Below are 11601 nucleotides of genomic sequence, written 5' to 3' on the forward strand. Positions count from 1 at the left end.
CTGAAACATTTCGTGCATTTTGTGACCAACGTGCTTTGTTCATACGAATTAGAGCAAGCTCCCGACCATCCGGATTCATCTTGACCCAAGACTGCATAGATAATCGATAAGGACAGATAATCCAAAATACATAATCTTTCATCGGATGAAGCTGTTTTCTGTATTAAAAAACCTGAATTATGTCACGTTTCTAAGTCACCTGACTTGACGTACTTGTTGCTCGTCCGAAAATGATAACCTATTTCCAAAATCACGCGTAAAACACTCTGTTTTCGTGTCACTTGTTCTGGGCTCACTTTCGAAAATTAATAGTCCATTTTTTCTGGTTTTAGTTTTAATTTATTTTTTTCTGTCCATAGCTCTCATGTTTCGTAGCGTCAAAAAATCGGCACAGTCAAACGGATGTTATCATACTTACTCTAACAACAGATCAACGTATTTCAACGCCTCCGTGTGCGTGGTAACGGGTTCCTAGCTCGCCATGTTTTCGCTCTCTTCTTCACACTTCGTTTAGTACAGTTACACTATGTAATAAAAAGTATCAGGACACCCCCAAAAGCCGCGCGGGATTAGCCGAACGGCCAGGGGCGCTGCAGTCATGGACTGTGCGGCTGGTCCCGGCGGAGGTTCGAGCCCTCCCTCGGGCATGAGTGTGTGTGTTTGTCCTTAGGATAATTTAGGTTAAGTAGTGTGTAAGCTTAGGGACTGATGACCTTAACAGTTAAGTCCCATAAGATTTCACACACATTTGAACATTTTTAACACCCCCAAAAACATAGTTTTTCAATTAGGTGCATTGTGCTGACACGTATTGCCAGGTAATCCATTTCAGCGACCTCAATAGCCATTAGACATGGTGAGAGAGCAGAATGGGGCGCTCCGCGGAACTCACGGACTTCGAACGTGGTCAGGTGAGTAGGTGTCACTTGTGTCATACGCCTGTACGCGAGGTGATGTGATACTGAAGCGGAAACGTGAAGGGACACGTACACCACAAAAGCGTACGGTCCTACCTCGTCTGTTGACTGCCAGAGACCGCCGACACTTGAAGACACCGACGTCTATCGATACCATCACATAGAAATTCCAAATTGCAACAGGATCCACTGCATCTACTATTATAGTTAGGCAGGAGGTGAGAAAAGTTGGATTTCATGGCCGAGCGGCTGTTAATAAGACACGTATCACGCCGGTACATGCCAAACGACGCCTTGCTTGGTGTAAGGAGGGTAAACATTGGACGATTGAACAGGGGAAAAACGTTGTGTGGAGTGACGAATCACGGTACACAATGTGGCGATCCGATGGCAGGGGGTGGGAATGGCGAATGCACGGTGATCGTCATCTGCCAGCGTGTGTAGTGCCAACAGTAAAATTCGGAAGCGGTATTGTTATGGTGTGGTCGTCTTTTTCATGGATGAGGCTAGCACCTCTTGTCGTTTTGCGTGACACTATCACAGCACAGACCTACATCGATGTTTTAAGCACCTTCTTGGTTCCCACTGTTGAAAAGCAATTCGGGGACGGCGATTGCATCCTTCAACTCGATCGAGCACCTGTTCGTAATGCACGGCATGTGGCAGAGTGGTTGCACGACATATGGACTGGCCTCACAGAATCGTGACCTGAATCCTATAGAACACCTTTGGGATGTTTTGGAACGCCGACTTCGTGCCAGGCCTCACCGACTGACATCGATACCTCTCCTCAGGGCAGCACTCCATGTAGAATGGGCTGCCATTCCCCAAGAAACTTTTTAGGACCTGATTGAACGTATGCCTGTGAGAGTGCAAACGTCATCAAGGCTAAGGGTCGGCCAAAACCATATTGAATTCCAGCATTACCGATAGATGGCGCCACGAACTAGTAAGTCATTTTCAGCCAGGTATCTGGATACTTTTGATGACATAGTGAAGGTCACTTAACTGTTCAAATCTCGGGTAATAGGCATCTGTTTTTAATCAATGCCAGATGTATTCATCACCTGGGTCTTCACAACCCGGAATTGTTTCTGTTGTAAACGAAAATATTCGTTTTAATTACAACAGAATACTCGAGGCACCATTGTTAATTTTTTCATAAATCGCCTACCTATGCACCGATAATCCGTAAGCTGGATAGTTGGGAAGTTTTCTGGTGTGACTAATTGTGTGTCCCTCCGACTTGTCCCTTTGTGTGCTACAGAAAAGTAGAGATACCTCTGTAAATAATGATTTGCGTGAAAAATCGTACAACACTTTTCAATTCATTTCCGCATTATATGACTCGGGGCATTTACCTTAATAAGGCGCAGGCTACGATGTGACTCTAACAGTTTAACATTAACTACAAATTTTATGTCTACATACCTGAGATTGATCTCGGTATGAATCTATGGCATGAAGAGTATATCCATCCACGTATCTGTCTATCCCTGTCTGTCTATTAGGCCTATTTTTTAAGGTCCGATTGATCGCGTAATGGAAATCACTGTGAAAAAACGTTCTTTGTGCCAAAATTCTGTCCTGATAGCCAGTGGTTCATGTGAGCGAAGAGATGAAAATCAGAGGAGACAATATGCTTGCTGTAAGTTGGATGATCAAACACTTCCCATCGAAAACACTGCGGGAGCATCTTTGGTGCAGTTGCAGCCTGCAGCCGAACATTGCTGTGGACAAGAAGAATGCCTGATGACAACATTCCTCTTCGCTTATTCTGTATTGCCCTTTTCTTGTGTCGCCTGATCCACTCTCTGAACATGATTATCGGTTGACACTCACTTCCTTCTCTGGCCGCCTGTATCTGTGAGCTTCCCGCGCCCGGGTTCCCGGGTTCGATTCCCGGCGGGATCAGGGGTTTTCTCTGCCTCGTGATGACTGGGTGTTGTGTTATGTCCTTAGGTTAGTTAGGTTTAAGTAGTTCTAAGTTCTAGGGGACTGATGACCATAGATGTTAAGTCCCATAGTGCTCAGACCCATTTGAACCATTTACACCTGTGCGTCCCGTTTTTAACTTCCTCCACTACTGACACGCTTTGCTGTCATGCATGACAGTTACGTTATGTGGGCTGCATGAAATGAGGCGCGATCCTTTTTTTTATTGTCATTTTACACCTCATACAAGGTGGGCTGGCAGCGGCAACTTTACTCCGCTCTTCAGCCACAAGCAGTACAATAAGAGAAAATACCAATGAAGACACAAAAGTAACATAACGGTGTTTAAAAAACAGTAGACACAAAATTAAAAAACTTGAAGCCGTTCACATGCGAAGAAAAAACAAAAAAACAGTCAGCACTGTAGACAAACACTGATGATTTAGACGACACACGTGAACGAAGGAGCGTGGGCGGTGAAAACACTGAAGCACAAACACGACGGCACACACACAAAACTGATGGCGATGATCTCCGGCGCGCTATTGTACACTTAAAATGTGCGAGTCCGGGGACCTGCCAAAAGGGGAAAAAGGTGGGGAGGAGGAAGAGGGGAGTGCAGAGATGCCAGGAGCAGAGGAGAAGGGGGAGGAAAGAAGGTATGGGTGGTAGGAGAAGCCCGGGGGGAGGAGGGGTGGAGGACGGGAGGAGGGAGAGAAGGGAGAGAGGGTGCCCTGAGGAAAAAACACAGGAAGTGGAAGAGGAGGATCAAAGTTGGTAGGAGGGGTAGATGGAGAGAATGAGGGCATCATCAGGCAGGAAGCCACCTTGGGAGAGGGTGAGGAGAGTGGAGAGATGGAGAGCAGGTGGGACGTGGGAATACAGGCGCGGCAGCGGACGGGGGTGGGAGAGGGTGGGAGAGACGTGAGGGGAATCTAGTTTACGAGAGGTGTGGAGGATCCGTATCCGTTCGAGTTAAAGGAGGAGGTGTGGGAACGGAATAAGGTTGTACAGGATCCGCGTGGGGGAGGGGAGATGGATGCGATAGGCGAGGTGGAGAGCATGGCGTTCGAGGATTTGAAGGGATTTGTAAAATGTAGGAGGGGCTGAGATCCAGGCAGGGTGGGCGTAGCAGAGGATAGGGCGGATGAGGGATTTATAGGTGTGGAGGATGGTGCAGGGGTCCAGACCCCATGCGCGGCCAATGAGGCGCAACCCCTCAACATGAAGAAATCCAATGACAGTACGCACTTCAATGTAGACATATTTACGTGCTCACTGCGCCCTCTGAGCTGAAAAGTGCAACGTGACCGCGATCGACAGGCGTAATAGAGAAAATGTGCAGCACATCTGTGTAAAGCTTCATCGGATTTTCATTGTGGTTTTAATTTCGTGACTGATCGGACCTTTAAAAGGGAAAAATAGCCTTCGCATCGTTGCGACTAGGAAGCATCACCTCCGCTCTGCGAAGGAGATTACCGTGAGACCATGCAGGCCAGTAGGCGAAGAGTCTTAGTCCCGTAAGTGTATTACCTGGGAGAAGAAATGGTTCAAATGGCTCTGAGCACTATGGGACTCAACATCTTAGGTCATAAGTCCCCTAGAACTTAGAACTACTTAAACCTAACTAACCTAAGGACATCACACACACCCATGCCCGAGGCAGGATTCGAACCTGCGACCGTAGCAGTCCCGCGGTTCCGGACTGCAGCGCCAGAACCGCTAGACCACCGCGGCCGGCACCTGGGAGAAGCGCTCGTTGCCGGGCGACAGAGCCAGTGGTCTTTCTGAAAGTCCGTGAATGCGGCGCGCGGCCCACCGCTCTCTGCGCGCCTAACGGCACTGCAACCACAACACCGCCTCGCCGCGCAACGCAGCCACGCTGTCTGAGGCGCCATTCCGTGTGCCCCGCGATACGCCTCTGCGAGAATTCTAGGAAGTGAAGCGTGAGCGGAGCCGCGCTTATTCGGCCTCCGCGTTCACGCGTCTCTTTCGTGCTTCTCGCAGCCCACGTGTATCACAATTCCATCATCTGCTACCTGTACTCTGTTTTTCACATCGCAGAATTGCCTGATGTTTTGTGTGGTATTCCATCACTTACGTTACGAAAACTGTTACAATCTAATTAGCTGATTATGTTCAGGGATATAGAAATGATACAGCTTTTACTTCTATAGCAAACGCGGTTAAGTTTATCTAATGAATGGAACCATGAAGTGTGTCCAAAAAGCAACGAAAACTTTGTAATTTCGCACGTTGTATTAGTCATATCCGCGCGATATTTTCCTTGTTAGATTGTTAAACTTGTCTGAAAAGTATCTCTACTGCGTTAGCTTCTGTCACTTGTCCAAAAGATTACATACCTTTCAGCTCATAGAGTCCTCGGTTCTTTATTTAGTATAAAACTTGATCAGAAAATGATTAATACAGTGCAGCAAAGTCTTACAAATATTAAATATTGCTTTCAGTGACTCCGTATGAATAGAGCAATGATCTACGAGTGGTCTCAGCATTTCGAAGAAGAAAGTGAAAATTTTGATGATGATGGACGCACTGGACGTCGCAGGACATCACAAACCGATAAACCCTGGAAAGAGAAACAAATGATTATGAATGGCCGCCGAATCACAATCAGATACGTCGATGATGATGTTGGCCTATCGATGGGCTCATCGCATTAAATTTTTACGTATGTTTTGGCGAAATTTGTGCAAGAGTTGTTGAATTTCGGACAAAAGTAGTGGATAATGCAATTTGCTCAGGAGTCGCTAAAACACTCTCTAATCTTACGTAATTAAAATCTAAATCCCTTAGAGAGAATATTTTGTTTGTTTGCAAATCCTGAAGCCAGTTTTGTACAGTAAAAGCTGTACACTATCATAATGTCTTTTATTACTGTCAACTGTCACATTTATTTCCACAATGGTAACTGGTTTCGTTCATTAACGAACATTTTCGCTTCAGTAGTCTTTGCAGAGCAACCAGTCGATTTCACGGACTGTGTACAGCTTACATAAATCGCTAAGGTTTGTAAGGTTTATATACGTCCTCAATAAGACAGCATATAAATTCAGTTGTTACGGGTTTTCTCCATTTGACATTATGTCAAGCCGTTTAAAATAGCTGTGACGTTCTTATGTTTGTCACAAAACCACACAAATGTTTTCTGATAACACCTTTGTGGCATCGTCAATGGAATTTTAGCTGTAAGCAGTAGGTTCTTCTCCTGTTTGGCAGAAATTCGAATGCCGCTCGCCTCGGCACCGGTTACCGCATTCCGTAATTTCCACACCGCCCACTTTAAATTCACGTTGCGTCCCCTGCTCCGTCCCGTTTTCGTTCTTCCCATCGCTAATTAATTTAATACGTTAATAGCAAGCCAAGCAGAAGACATTTCCCGTAACAGTTTGCCTGCTTTCGCTGTGAAGTAACTATGTAAATCACCTTGAACTGCACTGTGGCTGTATCTACGCACGTAATGATGACAGTTCCCACTACGACAGGCCATACAGTTTCCTCTGTTGAGTAATACGTCTACATCTGAATTTGCACTCCACTACTCACGATACGACTCATTACAAAGCGTATGTACAGTATCATATTCATTAGACCGCACTTCTAATCTCTGATAGTCTTTCTCGTGTAGGAAAATGTTCTAGACCCTTCCCTGAAATTAGTGTATTGAGTAATCATTATTATGTAAAATAATATTCACGAAATTGAACACAATGGTTTGCATTACATTTTCCGAGAGGTGTTTAAAAAACGTGTTTGATCCATTGAGAAATGAGTAGTGAATACCGGGCCAGAGCTCTGCTGAGCCAGAGTGTCCAGAACTCGGCTCACGAAGAGATTCAAGTTGATGTTGGTTGTTCTCCATTACTTACAAGACTTTTCAGCGGTGCTGGCATCCCTGTAAGAATGGGTGCAGCCTCGTGGTTGCAACAAAAGATGAGTTTCCCTGCTCCTGGCGGAACATGATTCCAGTTAACTAAGTTATGATTTTTATAACGGATGTTTTTCCAAGAGATTTGACTGCTCTTTTTAGACATTGCTTTACTTCTAGTCAGTTCCAGTGGGACGATGAATTTTATGAGCAACTTGATTGAGTAGCAATGGATAACAGGTGCCGCGACCACTAATTTCTATATGGAGAAATTCGAACAATCGCTCTAGACAAAGCTCATAAGAAACCGTCTTCCTGGTACCGGTTTGTAGATGATGCATTTGTGGTTTCGTTCTATGATAGAAAGGCTCTGGACGAATTCTTTGACCATCTAAACAAAATTAATCCACAAATCCAGTTCGCCATGGAAATGGAAAATGATAACAGAATATCTTTCTTGGACGTTTTAGTTATGAGACAGTCCGATGAAAATTTGGAAATTAAAGTTTTTCGGAAAGTAACACTTACGGACAGATATTTGCATCAAAACTCCAGTCACCATCAGCGAAAAAAGACAGGTGTCATTAAAAGTCTTGTCGGTGGAGCCGAACGGGTAAGCACATCGAAGAAGCATCTGGACGCTGAAATAAAATATCTGAAGCAAGCTTTCAAGAAAAATGGCTGCTCAGGGAAAGTGGTAAAGAAAATTTTGCGACCAAGGGACAGAATATCGAAAGACAAGGATGAACCACAACGACAGAAAGATACAGTTTCTCTCCGTTTTATTAAAAAAGTACGGATCAGATGGGTAAGATTTACAGAAACGTGACATCAGACCATTCTTTAGACCGACAAAGAAAATAAGTCAGGTACTCCGATCTGTGAAGGATAAACGCCCTCCTCTACCGACATGTGGTGTATACAAAATTCCATGTACGTGTGGTGAAGTTTGTATTGGAACTACCAAGAGCAGCGTGAATACACGGCTAAAAGAACGCAAAAGTCTTTGCCGACTGGGAAAAATAGATAAATCAGCTGTAGCAGAGCATGCTCTTCAGTCAGGAAACCAAGTTTTCTGAAACAGAAATTTTATCTACAACGTCAAATTATTATCCGCGACTATGTAGAGAAGCCGTTGAAATTTATAAGCGTCAGGATAATTTTAATAGGAAAGAGGAGGCAATGAAACTTAGCGACATACGGACAGTAGCTCAGCCGATTCGCTAGAAAGTTTTATCTTTGAAAAAATGACAATCGATGGTTAAGTCTTATCTCTGAGAAGGATTATATCTGCTCATCAATTACTACTTTGACCACAGTCTGGAAGACAGCGGAGGAGCGCCTCTGAGGATGTCCATTGCAGTGTTGGACGAAACGTCAGGAACAGAAGAGTTTCTAGGACCACAACCTTACATTCCGAAAGATTTACCAGCAGCTATGTCATCCGGAAGTGAAAGCCTTCATTCTATGAACACTTCTTTTCAGTCTATAATTCGTCACGCTTTGGACCACATCAAGCTTCGCTTAACATTGACCTAAAAAATGTGTGGTTTATGAGGAGCTGCTCAACCATTGACCCCATTCTTTTAAGGGGCTCCGGAACGCCCTATACTTGCAATGTTAAAATAACGCTTATAAATTACATCTTTCCTCACAAAGTATTTGAGGTAGGAAGTTGAACTTTTTACAGATTATTTATTGGAATATGGGCTACAACTTAACACAGGGATTTTACAAAATTTTAGTTCAGCTATTAAAGATGATTTTTTTTCAATTGTAATGAAAATTCACAATATTTTTTTGCAATTTTTTATTTATATATTCAAAAATATACAGTTTTTTGGAAAAAGGCTGTGTTAAATTATGCAGAAGGTACTGTGTAACATTTACTGAAAGTTTGAAACAAATATGTTTGGAAGATCCTTAAAAAACATGTAATTAGTATGAGAAAATAAAAGTTTTGGGAATCGAACGACAAAGATTGGATAAACTTTTTAGTGCACTCCAGGTCCATAGGATGGATTATCTTCATCCTCTGCAAACTCCTCCTCCAGCTTCCTCTTGTTCCTCCTCCTGTTTACTCTTGCTTGTATTTCTAGACTCTTTACAGCCCTGTCTGCAGCCCGAAGGCGTTCCTTGTCTAAAGCAAGCATCGCTCGTACCATGTTAGAACCTATCTTCATTCCCATATTTCTAAATACCTTGCACCTTACAATGTTGCCATCATTGAAAGTCGCAACAGCATCATACACACCAAAGTGAAGTGTTTCTATTCCAACAAATACAGTCTTGGGGATTCTCGACCGTATAACACTATTTACACTTTCATTGGGGTTTTGAGTTTTTCCGTGAATACACTTTTTCAACAGTTCAGTTATTATTATTATTGTTATTATTATTAATTATTATTAATAATTATTAATAATTGGTTAATAATAACACCATTTGACAGCAGTTTAACAGCGCCACAGTGTATCACGCCCATGTAGAACACATTTCAAAAAAAAATTAAAAATAGTTGTAGTCTTCGGAATTGAATAAATTATATATCTATTAAAAGGTAATAGTCTGCAGATTCAGAAAACGCAAAAAAGTAAAAATTGAACTTTTCATGATTTTGAGCTTTTCCGGAGCCCCTTAACTCCTCATTGTGCTAGCTGGACGAGTGATTCCTTTGCCTGATTTTATGAAATGTTTGACAGCCACACTCCGCAAGCCTTGACGGTCCCTGTCTATCAGTTCATCAACTCTGTCTGGTCTCGGTTTAGCTGTGGTTGTTCCTTCGCGTTTTTATATGACAGTCGCATCAACGACAGTCGACATGAGCAGTTTTGAAAAAGGTTGGAATTTTTCCTGATGGAGGTGTTACACAGGTGGCACCCAATCACCAGTCTACGTTCGTAGTCAGTGACCTCACCTGGCCTACTTATTATGCTATTAGTGCTTCTTTAGTGATAGCACAATACGCCCCTTCTCCTTTTAAGGCCGGCCGGAGTGGCCGAGCGGTTCTAGGCGCTACAGTCCGGAACCGCGCGACCGCTACGGTCGCAGGTTCGAATCCTGCCTCGGGCATGGATGTGTGTGTGATGTGCTTAGGTTAGTTAGGATTAAGTAGTTCTAAGTCTAGGGGACTGATGACCACAGCAGTTAAGTCCCATAGTGCTCAGAGCCACCTCCTTTTAATTGGATCTGGCGCCTCTCGTGACATCAATTCGGCATTGAACGGGGGTGTCCTGAACCGTTTGATCAGATGGAGTAGGTGCTGACAAATTGATTACGAAGGCTAGGAGAAAAATTTTCGATCTCGCAGTTAAATATTATATTTTGGGTAGAAAATGAGCTAGTTTTCCGACGAACTCAGCAATTACACAACCATATACACAACATATATACCCAAAACACATACATGTCATTTTAATTTTTGTCTGGAACAATAGAGAACGTTATTTTAGAATTAAGTAAAAGTAGTTCCAATCCCCCGTACGGAACAAGACTGTTAGGAGCTCTTCCATGGTTGTCAAGTAAGTGCATTTATTTAGAATTGGGAACTCCTCTGATCCACTACCAGTTCACCTGATAATTAGCTGAAAAGAACCGCGACTCTATAAATATTCTGATCTAAACATACCCGCTGGCTTTTGGGCTCTGAAGTGTGACCCTGTAGAGTCTGCATAATACCTGGTTACAGCTGTCATAACCTCCTCTTTTAATTCAAAACGTTCATCAGTTTGCTGTGGAGCTGGAAATGTATCGTGAATACTATCGATGTTCCAACAATTCGCACTTCAAGTTGTTTCGTCCTCCCACTGCCGAAGCACTTTCGAGGCCACGTACGTTTTCCTGATAAAAAATGATTTTCTTTCTTTCACACCCCAGTTTTCATCTGATGTACTTTTTGTTCCAGTTGATCCCAAATGTACTGTCCGAACGTTGTTTCACCAGTCGTATTGGCCAAAATGTTTCCGGTAGATTTGCTGCAAAGTCCTCGTCTTCCTTATATTCGTTTGACTTAATTTCGTTTTTGGCATGAAGTTGATCTACATCTCATCCACAGCAATAAAGTGGTCTGAATGAAATCTTTTCAAAATTGTCCGAAGAAAACTGAGAGGTTGACTTTCGGGCTTGAATGTGCCAAACACTCAAAGATTCCACCAATGTCGCACAAAGCTTTCTTAAACTAAATTTTTCGTGCAAAATGCGTCTTACTCTTTCTAACACTTCTAATTCTACCTATATACTCTGTGAAACGCAGTGTAGTGCATTCCGGAGGGTACTTCGTGCCTGTGTTATCGATGTTATTCCCAATTCTAATCGCTCATTGAACGAGGGAGAAAAATGACTGTCCATGTGCGTCGTTTCGTTAGTTTACCCAACAGGGTTTATTAAGAACAAAATCATATTTCTTCGAAAGATTGCTTTCTCTATTACACTTTTATGTGTATTCATTCGACCTGTTACAATTCTAGCAGTGTATCTGTAGATTTGTTCGAATCTTGCTGTCATGCCTAATTGATAAGGACTGAATGTGCTAGTTGGATATTATAGCATTTGTCGCACTAGTTAATACACATATGGCCTCAGTTATATCATGTACTTACAATAGCCGATTGTTCAGTACCATATTGTAAAGTTTCTCGATATTTTCATCGATGCTTGGAATTTTGTGTCATCCTCCACCTTGCTCATCTTTAAGACAAAAATAATTTCCGTTGACGAAAACCGTCCAAAACATACTATGATGATATGATATTTTAGTTTATCCATTTGAACGAAACATAGGCAACACGAATAATTTTAAGAGACACATAAGCGAAACTATTCCGCAGATCAGGTTACCATTTGAATTACGTTGTTGTATAACAC

Source organism: Schistocerca cancellata, chromosome 1 (genome assembly GCF_023864275.1).
Source record: "Schistocerca cancellata isolate TAMUIC-IGC-003103 chromosome 1, iqSchCanc2.1, whole genome shotgun sequence".
Taxonomy (NCBI): Eukaryota; Metazoa; Arthropoda; class Insecta; order Orthoptera; family Acrididae; genus Schistocerca; species Schistocerca cancellata.